Below are 20,158 nucleotides of genomic sequence, written 5' to 3'. Positions count from 1 at the left end.
TAATTCCTGATGAAGAAAAAACATATTTGAGTTATAATACTCCACTCACACAAAATGTAGACGGTTAAACAGTGGATGATGTTTATACTCTCGAATTTTTGAACACGATTTATACGTCGGGACTTCCAAATCACAAGTTGAGACTTAAAGTTGGAGTTCCAGTTATGCTATTAAGGAATTTGAATAAAAAATTGGAATTATGCAATGGAACAAGACTTATTATTACGAGGTTGAGAAAACGTGCTTTTGAAGGAAAATTTATTTCAGAAAGTAATATTGGTGATCAGGTTTTCATACCTAGATTTTCTCTGACACCATCTGACGTGAGAATTCCTTTTAAATTTCAACGGAGACAATTTCCTATAATGATTTCTTTGCGATGACTATTAATAAGAGTCAGGGACAATCTTTAAAGCATGTTGGGATATATCTTCCGTCGCCAGTATTTTCACATGGTCAGTTGTTTGTTGCAATTTCAAGAGTTACTTCTAGAAAAGGATTAAAAATATTGATCATCGATGACGATGGTGAAGATACGACTAAGACTTCGAATGTGGTCAATAAAGAAGTCTTCCGTAATATAACATAATTTTCTTTGTATGAATATTTATCCAAAATTATTGTTGAACTATCGTTTAATGTTTCTCAACTTTTTTCGTATACCTTACATTATTGGAATTATCATATCTTATTTAATTATTATATATCTTACCGTTAATCAGACCCGTGCACCGCACGGGTCGATGTTCTAGTAACGTAGAAAATTTGTGTCTAAAGTATGATATTTGAAAATAATAATATACTAAGTCAAATTATTAAGGATAGTGAGAGACACTTTCATTTCATACTCCTCTAAAAAATGCTACATATATTTAGTTATGTACAAATCTGACCGTTGTTGTACAATCTTCTTCTTTGGGTATTATTGAAGCAAGAATGTACACAAAGTGTTTTCATTTCTAATATTAATTAGGTTTATTGGTGTGTTGTTATATAATGTGTTGTTCACAACTTCTATATATCACATGGTTTAATCAATTTAATAAAAATATCTGATTACTTTACAATGTTTGCGGTGGATGCAATTGGAGGGGCAACCATGGGATCAACAATTTCAAGCTTCAACCTCTTACTATAGAGTACAAGAGTTTAATTGTTGAAAACGAAATGCATGATCGAGTACTACGTAGCTAATCTTTCCTGTTTTGAAAATATATTTTAATTAAATAAATTTAGTAAGATAAGAATGTTAATTAGTTTTTGACTAATTCAATATTATAAAAACAATTTATAAAATAAAAAATGTCACTCTTTTTTTTTTTTTTTGTACAGAAGAAGAAAGAATGTCGCTCTTTATAAATTCATTTAATATATTGTCTTTATCTTTGATTTTCTCATTAAAATTTTAAAAAACATTAGTAAGAAAATAGTCTTTTTTGACAAAAAAATATAGACATTGCATTGCATGCATTTTAATGAAATCAGCTTAGTACTATTTAACATTTTTCATCATATAATTCAAGTCTAACAGACGTGGCCGGTGGTATTCCTCTTTAGTACAGTTGCGGTGAAGACTGAGTTGTATCTGTAGACACTATGACGCCAAGTCAATATTTTTGTGAAGTAAAAGATTTTAGAGTAAGAAGTGGATTACTTGACCCTTCTGCATGAGAAGGGTATATATATATATATATATATAGAAGGTGTGTATTAAACCATGGTTTAATCTAGAACAATGTCCATCCCAAAGACATAAGTATATATTCACACACATACTCTCTTCAGTTTTAAGTGACAAAAAAATAAAATACACACCCTTTAAAAAAAAGTTAGTTAACTGGTATTTGAATATTAGTTGGTTAACACTAACTAATTTTAAGTAGTAGTGATTTATGATTGATTTTATATGAGTGTCTTCCAACCAAGTTGAGAGTTTAGTGCTTCTTGCTAATTGTTCTGAAATTGAGTTTAGTATTTCAAGAAATTGAGTTAAATATACCCCCCACCGACGCTAATGCATTGGATGATTCAGCTCGTTAATTAACCTTCCTTAACCTGTTAACAACGACTTATTTTCCGGTAAATATGTCGGTGCAAACTGTGCAATAACCGTCGGCACCGACACGACAGATTTAATCCGGTCATTTTCATTTTACTACTGTAGTATGCTTTTTATAAGGTGATCCTGGTCCATTGCCAAATGATAAATTGCATCATCAATCAATAATCTTGTAAAAAAGAAGAGCAAAAATTTGATCAATAATTAATTAATTATCAGGAGCGGTGCACTTTGTCGCTTTCTACGTGCTCTCACTATCACTGCGTTTCTTTTTGCCTTTCAAATTTAATGCCAGCTTACGTGGCAGGTGGTAGGTTGGAGGGAGTAACTATCTGTGGTTAGGAGTAGAATAGTACGGTGTGGATTAAACACTGATTTTGATACTAGTGGGAGGCACTGTTAATGGTAGTAACAGAAACGGATTGTCTTTTGATCATGTTTTTTTAATAAATAAAATTTTGTGTTATGGATGGATGAAATTTCATTGGACATAAAATGTCACATGAGAAAATCTTCACCCGTAGTTTAGTAGTAACACTTGAGTTAGTCACGGCTCATTCTATTGTTGACTTAGACTTCACCAATGAGATCGGTTGAATTGATCAAACAAGTGAGAGCGATACTTGTTCTGGACTGGGTTAAGGCCCAACTCATTATAAGCACGATCGTGTCATAAGTAAAACTTGGTCCAATTCACTAGAGGTTCAAGATTGCACCTCTTTGTTCAACATTTAAGGAAGCCAGTTTTCGTAACGGTCGATATCGGAATGAATGATATTTACTGTTAATCATGACTTTTCAGTCATTATTTTGAGAACCATTAATGGTGATGTCATATCCATCATCACATTGGTTTTAGCTCCGCGCAGGGGACTATATATATCCATGCGCAGAAGACTCAGGTACAACACTTTGTTGCTAAAATCTTCCCTTCGCACATGAATTGACTTGAGCGTCGAAGTGTCTGTAGGTACAAGCTTTCAGTGGCGATTCTACCGCCCGGCATGCCTGGCACGTGCCTGGACTGGCCAATTATTATTATTTTTTTATTTTTTTTATAAAAAAAACAGAAGAAAGAAGGGCACCGCTAACTCATTCCACGCTTTCTCTTTCTCTCTCAGCCGCTCAAATCAATCGCGTTGCTCTCAATTTCTCTGTCCCTCGCCGCTCAATCTACCAGCTGCTCTCAAATCGGCCGCACCATCGCTCTCACTCACACTCTCTCCCTCTCGCAACCTTGCACAAATTTGAGGTAAGAACCTGAAACCTAAAACATTCTCAATCTAGAATCTTTGTTTGATGACTGGATAGATTTCCTAGACAAACTCTATTTTCTGTTTCTGTTAAGCATTTAAGCTGTATTGAATTTTAAATTTGTTAAACTGTTTTGATTGTTAAGTGATTATATAAATAAGTTGTTTTGATTGTTAAGTTGTTTTTATGTCCAATTTAAAATTTGTTAAGTTGTTTTCATGTTTCTTTATCCAAATTTCGGTCCTCTGTTGGTTTATTTTTCTGCTGCTATTTCTATTTGTTTTGAGCCAGACCTTGGTGTATTGTGTTTTTTCCTTGCTGTAATCTTATGTCTTAATTTTGCATCATTTAATTTCAGAGATGAGGAAGTTTTTGGTTCCTAGAGCAAGTATTGAGCGGGAGATATTCAAGTCACTCATAAGGGAATTTTCTTCCTAGTTTTATGTAGTACACTACTAGTATGTTATATTTCATCCCTCTTATTTGACTCATGTTTTGCTGATTTTTTCTGGTTTGTGTAGCCTCTTATTTATTTGAGCCTTAATTATATTAAAAACAAGGTTGTACTCTTGCTTGTTGTTTCTGTTTAAAAATTCCCTCCAAACTTGAATATTGGAACAAGGTTTAAATATTACTGTATTCAGAAGTTGGGTTGATAAAATTCCCTCCAAAATTTTGTCCAGACTCTCTAACATTGCTGGAACCGCCACTGCAAGCTCCTCCTTTATACCACAACCGTGATATAGAAGACAAACACCGACCACGTCGATTTTGATCAAATAAGATCGATATCTATAAATAAGGATAATCGAGTGTAAAGAGTTGATAGAACAAATTAAAAATTTGTATATTTTATTGAGATTTGATTTAATAGATTTTAGTGGACAAAACAGTCTAGGGAGAATAGTATTGTTGGGATGATCTCACGTTGGATTTTTCATCTTTTGTCTACAATATTTGTCTTTTGAGACAATGAATTGGGAGAGGAACGTTAGTTAAAGGTTCATATAAAAGTGCGGGCCTTTAGAGATATTTATGATATTTACATTGAAAAATATAGATTAATATTCAAACTATAGATTGGTATTGTTTATGATATTTACGTTGAAAAATATATTTTTTAAATAATTAATCATATTTATATGCCTTAACCACTTAAGTATATACTCCCTCCGTCCCACAATATAAGGGAAAATTGGTCAACTAAAGTTGATGTATCTAGTCCAAATTTTTAACCAAATACATTAACTTTCTTTGACCAATTTTCCCTTATATTTTGGGACAGAGTAGTATTCAACTGCAAGAGCTTTATTGGAGATTTTACACGAAGTCTTGGATACCAAAATCCCAATTTTATACTATATATAGTAAATGTGTTTCTGCTTCAAAAAAAAAAATAGTAAATGTGTTTCAAATTTTAAGTACAACCGTTTATTTAGGATCGTTTGACCTAATTTTTTTTTTTTACTTAAAAGTAAGAAGTTAGGTCAAACAACAATTTCTAAAAGTTATAGTAAAAAAAAAAACAGTTTCTATATTTTAGAAATAATAATAATAATATATTACCAAATATATATTCTAAGCTTATTATAATAAAAAACAACAATTTTTAATTTTTTTTTATAAAAAAATTAAGATTTACCAAACAATTTTAACTTTAGTTAAAAAGCTATTATTTATAGCTTTATGATTAAAAGAGCTTCTATAGCTAAAAAAAGCTATGCCAAACGGATTCTTAGTATTAAAATGATGAGAAGTCATATGAGAACATCATTTTTATTGACATTGACATGTATTTAACATCGTATATGGTATATGAGAGGGAGGATATGTGTGTGCGAAAGCCGTGAAAAGAGAAACAATCAATAAAAAAAATGCAAAAAAAGTATTTCTACCATATCATATTCTTTCTCAAAGTAAAAACGACAGACAATATATCTTTCAATATTCTCTTTTATAGGATAAAATTTATATGAGTTTCACTAAACTTTAAATATATACTCCAATATAAACCATGCATGGTAACAAAACAAAAAATGCACTATTTGATATGATCCATAAAAATTACAACCGACTGAAGAAGTAATGTTAGAATATATGTATTTAGAGTGCATGTTTTCTTAATTTTCTGACCTTGTTCTTCTCAAGTTGTTGCTATACTGTCCCCATTTATTTTGATATATATAATAATATAATAAGAACTACTCCGTCCCGTTTTCTTGAAATTTTTAGCTCGCCACATTATGTTAGAAGAGTTGTACAACAGTGTATATCAAACATTCTTATCAACGTGTAGATATTTCCTCGTAAACAAGCAGCTTCCAGTTGTCCATTAATTTTTCAAGAAAGAAAAAGTCCAATAATTTTCATAGACTTAAATCAAACAGTTTTAGGTGATTATGTGTCGGTTCATAACTTTTATGTTTAAAAAACTTTAGTTGAGAGAAGATAATTAATTTTGTAACTAGTAAATATTTCGATAGAGTTTATGATTATCTTTAAACAATGGTGAAAATTTTATACATGTAGTATAATATAGTAATAAAAAGTAAAATAAAAATAAAAGCATACAATAGAATTATAAATTATAGGTGAAATAAAATTATCTAGAGAATACACATTGAAATGGTACAACTTTATGTAAATATTTTTAAGAATTATTGGAGAAAAACAATGACAGTTGTCAAAGCAGATAATATATATTATGTGAAAATTGTTAAAATGCATAGACTTCACTCTCAACCACCTCATGACCCTAATACATCTACACTCTTCAAAAGTAAATATTTGAACTACATCTCACAATATTCTAAAACAATAGCATAAAAGAAAAAAAAAATACACAAATATAAACTTAAATGTTTTTAGGTGCTACTGTTTGGTGAGTTGAAATAAGTAATTAACTTGAGGTCTCTATAAATAACATTGAATTCCCCCCACTATTCACTTTTTTAAGCAATGTGGAACTTATTCAATATAATTTCGTTGACCTTTTAAATTTTCTTCATGAGTAATGTGTGACTTACATTGTAATCAAGCCCAACGTAACTTTTCGTGAGATTAAATTGGGCATTTGATTCAACCGGGTATAGATTTTATAAGCAACGATTGTTGTTAAGAAGTCTCTCATCAAATGTGAGATGATATAACTCACTTGAGTTGGTCTAATGGTATTGACTTGTAACATAAGAGTATATTCCTCCTTAATATCTTAGGTTCGATTCTTTCTAAAACAATTTGAATGAGCAAATTCAAAAAAAATGTGAGTTAGCCTAATTCTCAATTCTAATATACTAAAGTGTCGTTCTATTTAAACTGATTTAAATAGAATCTTGTAGTAATAAATTACTTAAAAACAAACAACAATTGAGTCTGTCCAAAGAATAAACATAGACAATGATAATTCAAGCTTAAATTTAAATTAAGCCATAATTATTGTCCTAAATTAAGCACTGATTTGTGGGGTAGGCATTGTTCGCATCATGACCCACAAAAGCCCTTGAGATCACATTTTTGTCGGGGACCTTGCTTAGGGTACGGCATTAGCACCACTATACCCTACCATCACATGATGCATCCAAATATTTCCATTTTGATATATAGTGATAATAATAAAATATTTAAAAAAAAAAATAAAATCAACCGATTGACTATTTGAAAATATAACTTGTTTTTCTTTTTAAAGTTTTGTATTCGGCCTTAAGACCGACTAATCTAAGGGGATCAATCGCACTGCTCACTTGCGGGGGTCCATTTAAAGCCAGAGTTTTTTGCTCTATATGGACTTAGCCCATCGAAATTAGCACCAAGGGGAATCGAATCTGAGACCTTGAGAGGAGCATACTCAAGGACCCAAGCCAACACCACTAGACCAACCCAAAGTGGGTTTGAAAATATAACTTGTTATATTACTCTCTCCGTTTATTAAGTGTCTTTTGACATCGAATTTAATGTTCGTATTTAATTATCGTTTTAGTATTTTAAGTATACTCTTTTTTTTTTCTTCAAAAAAACTAATTAATTAATGATATATATTTGAAAAACTAGAGTTTTTTTGGTACATAAGATATTAATTTTTTTTACATAATATATTAAATTTATTGGAAAAGAAAGTGTGTGCAAAAAAATATGAATTTATTAGTGGGTTAAAATTAGAGTGTAATAGGAAGATAATGTGAAAAATACACTTTGTTAATTTAGTGTTACTATGTATTCTAAAAAGATTCATTAAAAAAAACGGAGGGAGTAATTTTTTAATGTATATTTGTTTTGGACTAGATTTTTGGATTGAACCAAATTCAATGTTACATATATATCGGTCCAATGTCACATTCTTTGATCTATATATACAATATTTCAACACTTCCTAAAGTATGCATTATTTAACCTCTACCTGAAAGTTTATACTAACTTAGGTGTCAGAGCATTTTGTGCAAGTAGGGATGACAGAAAAACTCAAACCCGAGTTGTCTGAGTTTGAGTTTGGATTCGGGTGACACCCGATACCATGGGTGTGGGTTTGAGATCACTCAAACCTACACTCAAACCCGAACACCAACCCGAATATATGTTAAATTATCTATATTTTGCATTTTCAATTGGCAGACCTTGTTTTGCTTTAATTCCTCTCAATGACAATATGTTTTGCTTAAATTTAAAACATATATTTTTGCTAACTGATTGACAATATGTTTAAATTTCCTTGTTTTTGCTTAAATTTGCAAAGTAGTACAAAATTCAATGTGGGTTTGGGTGGAAAAATCTGAACCCAACAAGTGTGAGTTTTGTTTTGCCACCCGAACGACCTTTGGATTTGGGTTCGGGTGGTGATTTCGAGTGTGAGTTTGGGTAGTGCAAAACCCACATGCATGAGCACCCATTGCCATCCCTAGTGCAAGTTTCCCCTTCTCTTTTTTTAAATTGTTGGTCATCTCTATGCTTGGATTTCAACCTCCAACTCAAAGCATTTTTTTCATCGATCCACCAAGTAATTAGTTCTCTACCAATTATTTATCTCTTCATATAAAACTTGAAAGGAATTGTAAATATACATTCTCAATAATTCTATAGATTAAATCGATTAAAAAAACATCAAAGGACTAAATTGTCCAAAAATTAATGAAAGAAAAATACCTTAACACTCACTCACTCACTTCATGATCACTTTCTTTATAAAAAAATCAACATAATAAAAAATGAAACATGGCCTTTGTAGTAGCAGTTAGTTAGCACTTTGAAGCAAAAGTCAGCAACAACACGTGGCTAGATCTCCTTTGAGTAAAAAACACGTGGCTGAATCTGATACGATAGAATGAAACAAAGTGACGAATAAGAAGAAGCGATGGATGAAAAATGTAGTAGAGATGTAAAGGTCACGTGAGGATGCCCCCACGTCGCGTGCTTGTGCTGAACAGAACAAACAAGCTGGAAGTGATTCACTGAGTGGGGTCCATAGTAAGTGAAGATAGTCCATATTCGCCACGTTGATCAACGTGTGGACCGACTATTAGAACATGCAATGTGGGACCCACTTGAACATGGCAACTTAAGAAACTAAACATTGATCAAATGTTGAAAGTAAAACAAAGGTTTATGGTTGATTCTTTGTTACTTGCTCGCACGCATTTGGTCTGTCTTCTTGTTTCAACCCCCGTTCATCTCGCAGCAGAATGACAGACAGTTATTCATACACGGATACAGTTACAATGTCACCATACTCCATACACCATGTTATGATATACGACTAGCTAGTAACTAAAATTGTGCGATATATAAGCCAATATATTTGGGTAGTATGCGAGAGATCCTGAGTCAATCATAAATTTCATTATAAACAAAAAAAAATTGTGTGATATGTTTGATTTAAAAAATGTCAAAATTGTTAGATTTAATGTTATAATTAAGATTTAAACTCTGATTGATCCTCAACTTATGTATTAGTTTATAATGACTTTGTCATTTCGGTTATCTAAAAAAATATGTTTGATCTTATTTAAACTTATCCTCTAAGAAATAATGTGAATAGTTGAATAAGGTATATCATATGAATTGTATCGGATAAATAACTTATTCTTATCCATGTGAGGATAATTTAATTGGTAATGAAATTGTCATATGCATAGGTCAATGTTCAAATCTTGAGCACTTCACTAATTTATTTTAAACTGAAATTTTATCTATTAAGTTCGAGAGAAAAATGAGCAGCAAATCCTTTTTTAACTAATAAATCTACATATGAGTTAGCCTCTTTAAGATCTTATCGATAAACAACTATGAATTTTGAATGTGTATGCGACGCTAAAATTTAAAATAAATCATCAAGTGTTTTTTCTTTTTTTTTTGCAACATTGCATTATTTGTTTTGAATTGCTGTAACAAAACATATTAATGACTAAGATACTTACTGCTTAATTAAGATATTGAGCTCAAGTAATTAATGATTTTTTCATAGGACGAATTATTCAGAGAATTTGAGATTAATTCCTGGTGAGAATAATTTTTGGGGAAATTCTACGGTACATCTATCAAATTTCAATGCACCGGTATAATAGATCAGTAAATTACTAAGTAAATGAATATTTTTTCGAAAGAAATCATTTTTCTATTATTTAAAATATTATAATAACTAAATAATATTTATCAAAATTGTAAAAAAATAAAATTATATATTTTTTTGAATTTTTTATCACTCATAATAGTTATTACTGAATTTTTTTATGAAAAAATGTAAAAACGTTAGCATAAATGATTATAAAACATTGAACTCGTGTTTTTTCTTATGAAATTATCATTTATATGAAATACAATAATCAACAAATAGTATTTTGATTCATAAAATAATCGTTAATTTAGTAATTATTTGATCTAATGTACCGGTACATTGAAATTTGATAGATGTATATAGAAGCTCCCTAATTTTTGACCAAATTTTATTCATCTCGCGGCCGAATTTTGTATTACCACCGGACCCGTTCTCCAGGGAACCAAAGTGTTAATAAAAAAATAAAATAAAATAATTAGTTTATTATTAATTTATTTTAAGGAAAACTAAGGATAAACTAAAAGAACACTAACTACATATTTTGTAGTTCTTGATTATTTTTTTTTAAATTTATTGTGAATATTGTGACCAAATTCATAAATTTTAGGATATTTGAGTGTGTTTTCTTTTTGTTCAATGGATACCGAGTATTTATCATGCATGCTCACAAAGTATGGATACAAACCCATGTGACATTTTCAATTCGTACATCGGTCCATGTACGAGAGCATTTGCTTCTTGTACCGACACACACATAATTAATTTAGCTACCAACTTGATCACAATTTATTTTATGTAAATGTAATGTAAATTCAACGTTGAAGACACTAGCAGATCATGCGAATCCACCTTCAATCAACAAGCACACGTTATTTGTTAGTAATAATTAATTAGTGAATGAGGTTATATTATTACATGTTAATTTCAATTACTATATAACATAAAATTGCAAAAGTATAGAAAAGACTGAAAAAGAGTAGTTTAAAAATAAAGAAAAAGAAAGAAACAAGAAAAGAAAAGAAACGAGAAAGTTGCTTGTGAATTGTGATAAATGAACTGTATTTTGCTATATTTGCCATGTGAAGTCAAAAAATATAGACTGTATAGTTGTATTTATGCGTATAAGCGTGTTGAAAAATATAGAAGAAAAAAGCATAGATAAAAACAAGCCTCTCTATGTGACTTCTACTATTTGCTTTTATTTTCCACTTAATAGAATAATATATCATTATACTACTAATATACTAGCCATCAAATCTAAAGAAGATGCCAGCCATTAGCTATTAAAAAAAGTTTACAATTTTCTACCATTTATATAACATTAAAATTGGTTTCATATACCTAGTTATAACTTATGCTTAGGTTTACCTAGCTATAAATTATGCTTAGGTTTAATTTAAATTAAATATGTGTATACTTTAATCCATTTTATTTGTATATATGTATATATTGTTGGCAGATTCTATGGTGCACAAGTCTCTCAAGTTGTGCAACATGCACAAGTCACCGAAAACACTATAACGAATATGAATTTTATAAAATCCACCGTTGGATTGAAAGTTTATATCGTATAGATCATCCATAAATATTTTTAAAAAAATTGAAAATCATTTGATATGTTATTGAGACCTATCAAAATTAATGGTTTATGGATTTTTATTAAATACCGTTAATCTTGATGGGTCCCAATAACATATCAAATGATTTTCAAAAAAATTAAAAAAATTTATGGATGATCTAAACGATATAAACTTTTCATCCAACGGTAAATTTTGTAAAATTCGTATTCGTTATAAAAATATCGAAAATTTGTGCACTATGCACCACTTAATCAAGTGGTGGTGCATGTTAGACAAATCCTATATTGTTTATGTTTATATACATGCATGTGCTTAGATTAGATCCCTGAATTAGTAGCCAGCATCATGCAGTGAACAGCTCCATAGGGATATATATCCAAATTCGTGCATGTGTGTATAATCTTTTAAAAAACGAATTGGCCATGGAACTACTTTAAACTGTTCCAAGTGGGAGGTCGCAATTCAACTACCAAAATGAATCAAAGGTAGTGTTGAGGGTTCAATTAATTATCCATCATGATCGTCTTTAAATAAGTGTCATAATTTAATAGCGGAAGACTCATTCCATTAGGTGGAATAACTATAGGAAAATAAACTTCAGGATTGCATGCTTTAAGTTTGGCTAAAATATAGTTTGCACAAGCGTTGTCCTTTCAAAAATATAATGTCATAAGGTTTTCGGTAAAAGATGATGTCCAACTGACCAACTCACTTGTATGCTTGTTCTTAAGTCTAATGTAGATGGTACTCCAGCTGGCCCCGTGACCTAACAATAGTATCAGAGCCGGATGTTCGACGAAAGGTTTGACCGACTTTTTATAATTTCTTGGCAAAGGTGATTAGACGGCGAGTTAGATTGGAAGATAGAAGCTAATAAAAAGAATGAGTTAGATTTATATATATAGTTTTACTTCATTTAGAAAATAATTTAATTTTTATTTTTAAAAAATTAAATGTTTCATTGTTGACTTTAGTCCGTAACAAGCTCAAAAAATGATTTAAGCTTGTGGAGATATTTTAGACCACCCACTAAAATCCACAAAATCATAATTATAATCATAGTGGGTCAGGAAAAACAAGAACTTATAAATTAAATCAAGACCTAATAGACTAATATGATAAAAATTATTCCAATGTCAAATGTGGAATACCCAAACATGTTAGGGAAATGTAGACTTTTTGGTATATATAGTGTGAAGTGTTAGGCTATTTCGGACTTTATTTTTTGTAGTATATATTGATAAATTTGTTGAATAAATTGTACCAAATAAGATAAGATAAATTATGTTGGTGTATACTAGTACTTATGTACTTTTATTTAAACGTAGTATATGTATAATGTCTATGTATTCCTACATGTATATCATCCGTATGTCTATGTCTCTCTAAATTGTTTTCTCAACAAACTTTGAAGGCGGCGATTGATTGCTATTAAGCCTAACGCTAGCTTGACTCAAAGATTTTTTTATTGGGTTTTGAACCAATTATTATTATTATTATGATTATCTTTTTCCTTTCATATGAAGAAGGATAAGTCATTTAGAAGAAAGGGATTCAAAGAGTGTAACCCAAGTTAGTTAAAGAAGTAAAAGATGAATATGGAAGTAGCACCACTGCACTACCACACACACTGTCTCCATCTATTGCTTTTGAACAGATTTTTTATTTTTTATTTTTAGAAAGAGGAAGGGTGAGTGTTTTTTAAGGGATTGATAGAGTGTAAAACAAGATAGATTTTTTAATTTTATTTTATGATGATGATACAATAATATATAGAGAGGAACTCATATCATTTAGATTTTTTGCTCCAAAGCCAAACACACTTCAGTTGTGCAGTCACATTTTTTTGTTGACTTGATTTACTTTTATTTTTTAAAAATCTAATTTTTCAATTTTACTATTGCTAAATAAAATTCAAGCAACTTTAATTAGAGTTACTATAAATTATTTATAGGAAAATATTAACTAGTGTCCCACTAGTGTTAAGAGTCTAATATAGTAAAATGCTCTTGAAATTTGTTTATTATTTCCTTCGGTCCTATATATATGAAACATTTCAATTTTTAGATTCATTCTAAAATTGATGTATTTAGACAATAATATAGTTTAAACACATAAATTTTACAATGAATCTAAAAAGTGAAATATTTTTTATATATAAAATCGGAGGGAGTATATTTTTTTAAATATTCAAAATATTCTTTTTAATACAAATTTACCTCTTTTAGCTTCTTTAACTAGTGTCTTAAGGACAATAGTTACCATAACCCTTATTTATATGTTGTTGGAACACATACCTACACTAGGATATTGTTCACCTTATTTATACTTACAAGGAACTTTAAAATAATTTTTGAAAGAAATAACTGTGAGAACATTTAGTGGGATCTGCTGCAAATGTTTGAACAAGAAGAAGATAATAAATGACATGATGAACATTGCACATAAATTTCAAATCGTGTGTGGGCACACTAAGCTTTAGGTTCGATTCTCCCCTTCATGATACTTTGGAAACCATGATATGAATTACACACTCATATCAAGCATATCGATCAATGATAGTTTACAGGACAAAGTTCCTTCATTGACTCTTGTGCACTAGAGAAAAGAAGAAATGATTTAGGAATATTTTCGGCAGGATTCCAGACTAATGAATCTCATGATTTTCTGATTGTGTTTGGATGTGTTTTTCTGCTTCATGCTTATCTCTATTTGTAGAGAAACTCATATCATTTGATAAAGGGAAACAATCCTTAAAAGATATTATGCAATGTTACATGAAACAATGTTATGATTCACTCTTGTTCTAAAAAAGTTCCAAGATTAAATCAATAGACGTATTATTTTAAACTAATCATTGCATCCTTTCAAGTATATTTTGAAAATTCTCTCACAATAATTTTATGACAATGCATACATTTGCTCTTAGCATAAGGAATAGTTATAAGGCTCGAATGCAATGCGTGCACGTGGCTTTTTATTTTTTTATAAATAGGAGAATCTTAAACTATTTTAAAGAGTTCATTTTCAAGAGAAAACATACGGCATAAACCAGAAATACATCCCTAAATCTTAATTGGTGTATGAAACCTAATTTATTTTTATGAATTTACAATTAATAGCATTTAGATTAGACTTTTCCAAAAGACACTAAAACTCACAAAATTTATAAATTTGTTAACTAAAAAAATCAACGCTTAATTTAATCCAAGTTCTAGATTGTCCGTTAAATCCGCTGTGTTAGATTGAAAATTACACTACAGTACTATCAATACAATTATTAATCAAAATTGAAATAGAAGAATAATGTCCTGAACATTTTTGTTTGTTTTGAGCCGACATCAAGGAATTTTTGGTTTTTATTCAAAGATAGATTTTCTTTTTTCACTAGTATTGTTGCTGTATTGAATTTGAGCAACGACTAATAGACGTAATTGTTTCTTTCTTATTTTTCATAACCACTAATAAAAGAGAATTTCGCACAAGCAACCAATAATAACAAGGATGTAATGACAATGGCTGTAGTATATATGTACCCCAAAAAAAATGGCCGTAATAAAATCTACTAATAAAAGAGCCGAATTTGCCAAAAACAAAATTGGGAGAATTTAATACCAAAAAAAAAATTGGGAGAATTTCTTCTCGCGTCCCCATTAGATTTGCGCACCCTCCGACATTTTCAATTTACTCCCTCGGTATAAAAAATGGGCGTAATAAAATTTAGTACTAATAAAATATATTAGTGTGTAAATAGCAAAAATAGAAAAAAAAGAATTTACATTCTATGATGCAAATTATGAATTGAGTTTGTATCATATGATGTGAACCTTATAAAAATTAAAGTTTTTTTTGTCATTTTCACCCTTTTCTCATCTCTCGTGAAACAATTTTGAATAAAACACAGTTCGCAAGTTAAATCAACAATTGTAGTCTTATCAACTCTTGTAGTCTTGATACATGGCTATTGTAAGTATAAATGTAAACGATGTGATGTGAAAAAAAATAGGGGATTCCTATTGGACGTCACTATAAAATTCATTTACACTAACAAGTAAACTCATATAATATTTCCTTCGTTTTATATTGAGTTTACATCATAGGATGCGAACCTTATAAAATTCAAATTTTTTTTTCTTCTTCACCATTCTCTCATCTCCCATGAAACAATTTTGAATAAACCACAGTTCACAAGTTAATGTAACAATTGTAGCCTTGATACATGCCTATTTTAAGTATAAATGTAAACGACATGATATGAAAAAAATAGAGGATTCCTATTGGACGTCAGTGTAAAATTCATTTACACTAACACTGCATATCAAGTAAACACATATAATATTTCTTCATTTTATAATGAATATCATTTTAACAAAAAAAAACTCGACGAAAAAGTGAATAGTATCCTTTATACTCCCTCATATCCTTATTATAAGAATTAATTTACTTTTTAGATTTATAAAATATTTGATGTATTTGAGTTTACATCATAGGATGCGAACCTTATAAAATTCAAAATTTTTTGTCTTCTTCACCATTCTCTCATCTCCCATGAAACAATCTTTTACAAGTAAAAGGAATGTTGAGTTGCTCACAATCAAGTATTTTGATGATGTGGCACTCTACAAGAAAAGTTTATAATCTCTATTAAAAAACCTTTTCATCATCTCCTTTAATTAAATCATTTTAATTTTAATTATCAATATATCAAATTATCACTATATAACTTCTTAAAAGGGACCAACTAACTAAAATGAAAAATTATTAAATTAAAATGGACCAACTAATATATAAGATTTATATAACCACAAAATATTCATGACTATTGGAATTCTTTCAATACTAATACTAATAAAAAAAAGGAATCATTATATTTCAAGCAAGTGAGTCACTTTGATATTCCAAACCTCTTTGATCAATCCCTTAAAGAGCTGAATTTAATAAAAAAAAAACGTGTGTCTCTCTTCATTGCAAGTTAATTGGTTCTTAAATGAATTAAAAGGGACCAATATAACCACAAAATATATTCTTTCAATACTAAGGAAAAAAAAAGTGGTATGTGCTATGTATCATGATAGGTTTTCTTTCAAATTCTAGAGCTAGAAAGTGGTATGAGCTAGAAAAACACTTTACTATAAAATGAGAAAGTTTAGTAACTAATAGGTTCACTCTCACTCTTTATAACCACCACCCCACATTCTTTTTCTACTTATTATTTCTAAATCTTAATAATTGATATTTTCACTCAATCTTTGAGCGTATTTCTACCATGGTGCTATGTATTGATATCCAACAATATTCATTTGTACTAATGTTTAGTTTTTGTTCTTCATGTGTAGGTTGAAAGAAATAATTTTTCACTACAATAGAATGTTAATGGATAAAAAGGCCGGTATACTCAATTACTCTTATCAAATTATATTGTTCATTTAAAAGTTATCTTTAAAATATATTTTTTATCATAACAATGATTGAAAGTAAACAATCTTATTTTTCTCATTTATTTATTGATATTGGTTGTTCATTTGTTATCGAGAACATAGAACGTTATATTATTTTAGTCTACTTACTCCAGATCCATGTGATAGAACTAGAGGAAGAAAAAGGTATTTACTAATTTATAAATTTTTTGTTTGAGTCATCATTTACTTTCTCCAAAATAACTCTTAGGTACGTATTCTTCAACTTTTAATAATGTCTTATGTTCTTTTCTTACTTTCCATGTATGCCTTCACTAATTTATTGATTTCTATGGCAGAATATTGACTAAAGTATCTATTGATTTTCATGCATCCTTACGAGAAATTTGTAAAACAAATAGTCACTCATATAAGAATATCTTATCATCTATTGTATATTCAGTTTCACCCTTTTATTATTTATCCATTTTGTATTTCATATTCTTCATATATGTTAATCCATATTTTTTATGGTTGGATATCTATCATATTGATCGGCCAAATTATATCTTGAAAATTGACATAACATTTTTATTAAAAGGAAGCTTGAATTGCTTTTAGGCCTTCTTTGTGATGATGTGGCAACTCTAAGAGAATTTCTTACAAAAGAATATATCAATAATGAAAAATGAAAAATTTAATTAAAAGTGACCAACTAATATTATAAGACCTACAAATTTATATCTCGGTTATGGTTTAGAGAGAGACATAAATGATACTATGACCATCAAATTCTCATGATTGTTGGAATTCTAAAATGAAATTCTCACAAGAAGATATATCAACAAACAATGATGTATTCTTATATTATTTGTCTCAGCTTTCTACTAAATTTGGACTTATAATGATAAATGATAGTATATAATGTAATTGAGAAAAAACTGAATTGCGCCATATTGACATTTTTGCGTCCAACTTTACTAAAAAATTCTCGGATAAAAAAAATCTTCCTTAGATTTTTTTTTTAATAATATGCAATTTTACTAAAGTTATTGTATAACTATGAATATAATTTTATATTTGATACCAGACTTTTTAGAAAAGAGAATTGATAAATACGAGAACAATAACATGTTTATTATTGGTCCATAGAAGAAAAAATAATTGAAATCAGTTATGAGATTTATTTTATGCTTAATTGCAAATAATTGGAAACACCAATTAATAGTGTGAATTTTGATTATCTGCAAAAGAAACAGCACACTAAAATGAAAAGAATTAAACTTCATGTGTTATTGTGGTTTTTGCAAAAAGAGATCTAATTTCTTATGCTATAAATTAACATTTGCATAGTTAATTTGTAAAAATATAATGCAATGATAACTAAACATTCATTACAATTAAATCTTATGACTGTTGGAATGCTTCTCAATGTAACCATGATCCTTATATAACTAATATCTATTCACATGTATCACATACTTTTTGTTTAGTCATGCTCTCTCATTTTTTGTATTTAAATTATTTTGTATGTTTTCTATGTATAGATATTTTAGCAAATTATGTCTATATATATGAATGTTATTCTATTTTCAATATCCATTTTTCATCTTTTTAAGGACTGAAGTTTAAAGATTGCTTTATGCAATAAATGTGGTCATTGCAGTGTGATGATTGTGGAGCACGTCCATTTGATCGGAAGTTTTCCTTCTATTTAAACCATGGATTTGGTATGTTTTGTAAAAAAAAAAATGTATGTCTCAACTACATTTGAAATAATTTGAATGTATATGACCTATGCAAAAGTTTAGAAGTTAAAGGTTATAATTTATTTTACGACATATCTATAAGCGAACTTTAAATTGCTCTTATGTCTCATATTTTCTTATTCTTTTTTGACCATTAATACATCGAAGAGGAGTTAAATATACTATTTTAATATCTATCATTTAACTATATGATATTATTATATTTATAACAATTATTATTTTTCATTTATAAAAATATTTTAATTATATATTTAATCGAACCCGTGCAACGCACGGGTTTACCCCTAGTTTTGAATAAAACACAGTTCACAAGTTAATGTAACAATTGTAGCCTTGATACATGCCTATTTTAAGTATAAATGTAAACGACATGATATGAAAAAAATAGAGGATTCCTATTGGACGTCAATGTAAAATTCATTTACACTAACACTGCATATCAAGTAAACACATATAATATTTCTTCGTTTTATAATGAATATCATTTTAACAAAAAAAAACTCGACCAAAAAGTGAATAGTATCCTTTATACTCCTCAGATCCTTATTATAAGAATTAATTTACTTTTTAGATTTATAAAATATTTGATATATCTGATTTATATTATGAACCAGATACATAAAATATTTTATGAATCTGAAAAATTGTGCCTTTAATTAATAATCTTATATAACTATTTACAAATCATGCTTGTTCACCTATACATTTAAGGTATAAACCAATATAGTTAATAAAAAAAAATTACTATATGATACATCCTTTGTTTTTTTTAAGTGTAATTCAGAAGTTTTTTTTTTCTGTTTAAGTGTCATTTTTTTTTTTATAGTTTAAAATACATTTTGTAAATTACTACCTTCGGGCACAAATATAAGAAAAATTACACTTTTTAGATTCATTGAATAACAGATATATCTGGTCTATATTATAGTCAAAATACATTAATTATTCAATTAATTTTAAAAAATAATTTTGCTTATAAATTATAATTGTGGCCGGAGGGAGTATTACCTATACTTCACATTTTGATTTATATAAAATTTAATGGAGCGAGGAAGAATGTATTTTTTTGGAAAGAGAAAGTAAATAGTACTCCCTAGCTTTCGTCCCATAATGAGTGATTCAGTTGACTGTTTCACGCATGCCAATACATAACTTGGATGACTAATATTTTTAAGGCTTAAATGCAGTTTTGGCCCCTCAAGTTTCACAATTGCTTGATTTTGGCCCCCCACAATTCAATTGCTTGATTTTAACCCTCTAAGTTTCACAATTGCTTGATTTTAGCCCTCCAAGTTTCAATTGCTCGATTTTGGCCCCCCAAGTTTACCCCCTTTTGCATTTGCTAGCCCCCCGTTGACTTTTTTGACTATAAATTGCTTGTGTGACATTTTAAAAAAATTAAAAATATGTTTTAATTAAAAAATAATAATATTTGCTTTTATAAAAATGTATTAAAAATTGTTTTTTTAATAAAAAGTTTAATAATTATTTTTTATTTTAAAAAAAGTTTACAAAGTTTTTAAAAAATAATTCATAAAATGTTTTTTTTACTTTTTTAT

Source organism: Trifolium pratense, linkage group LG1 (genome assembly GCF_020283565.1).
Source record: "Trifolium pratense cultivar HEN17-A07 linkage group LG1, ARS_RC_1.1, whole genome shotgun sequence".
Lineage (NCBI taxonomy): Eukaryota > Viridiplantae > Streptophyta > Magnoliopsida > Fabales > Fabaceae > Trifolium > Trifolium pratense.
Note: the sequence above shows the minus strand (reverse complement) of the source record.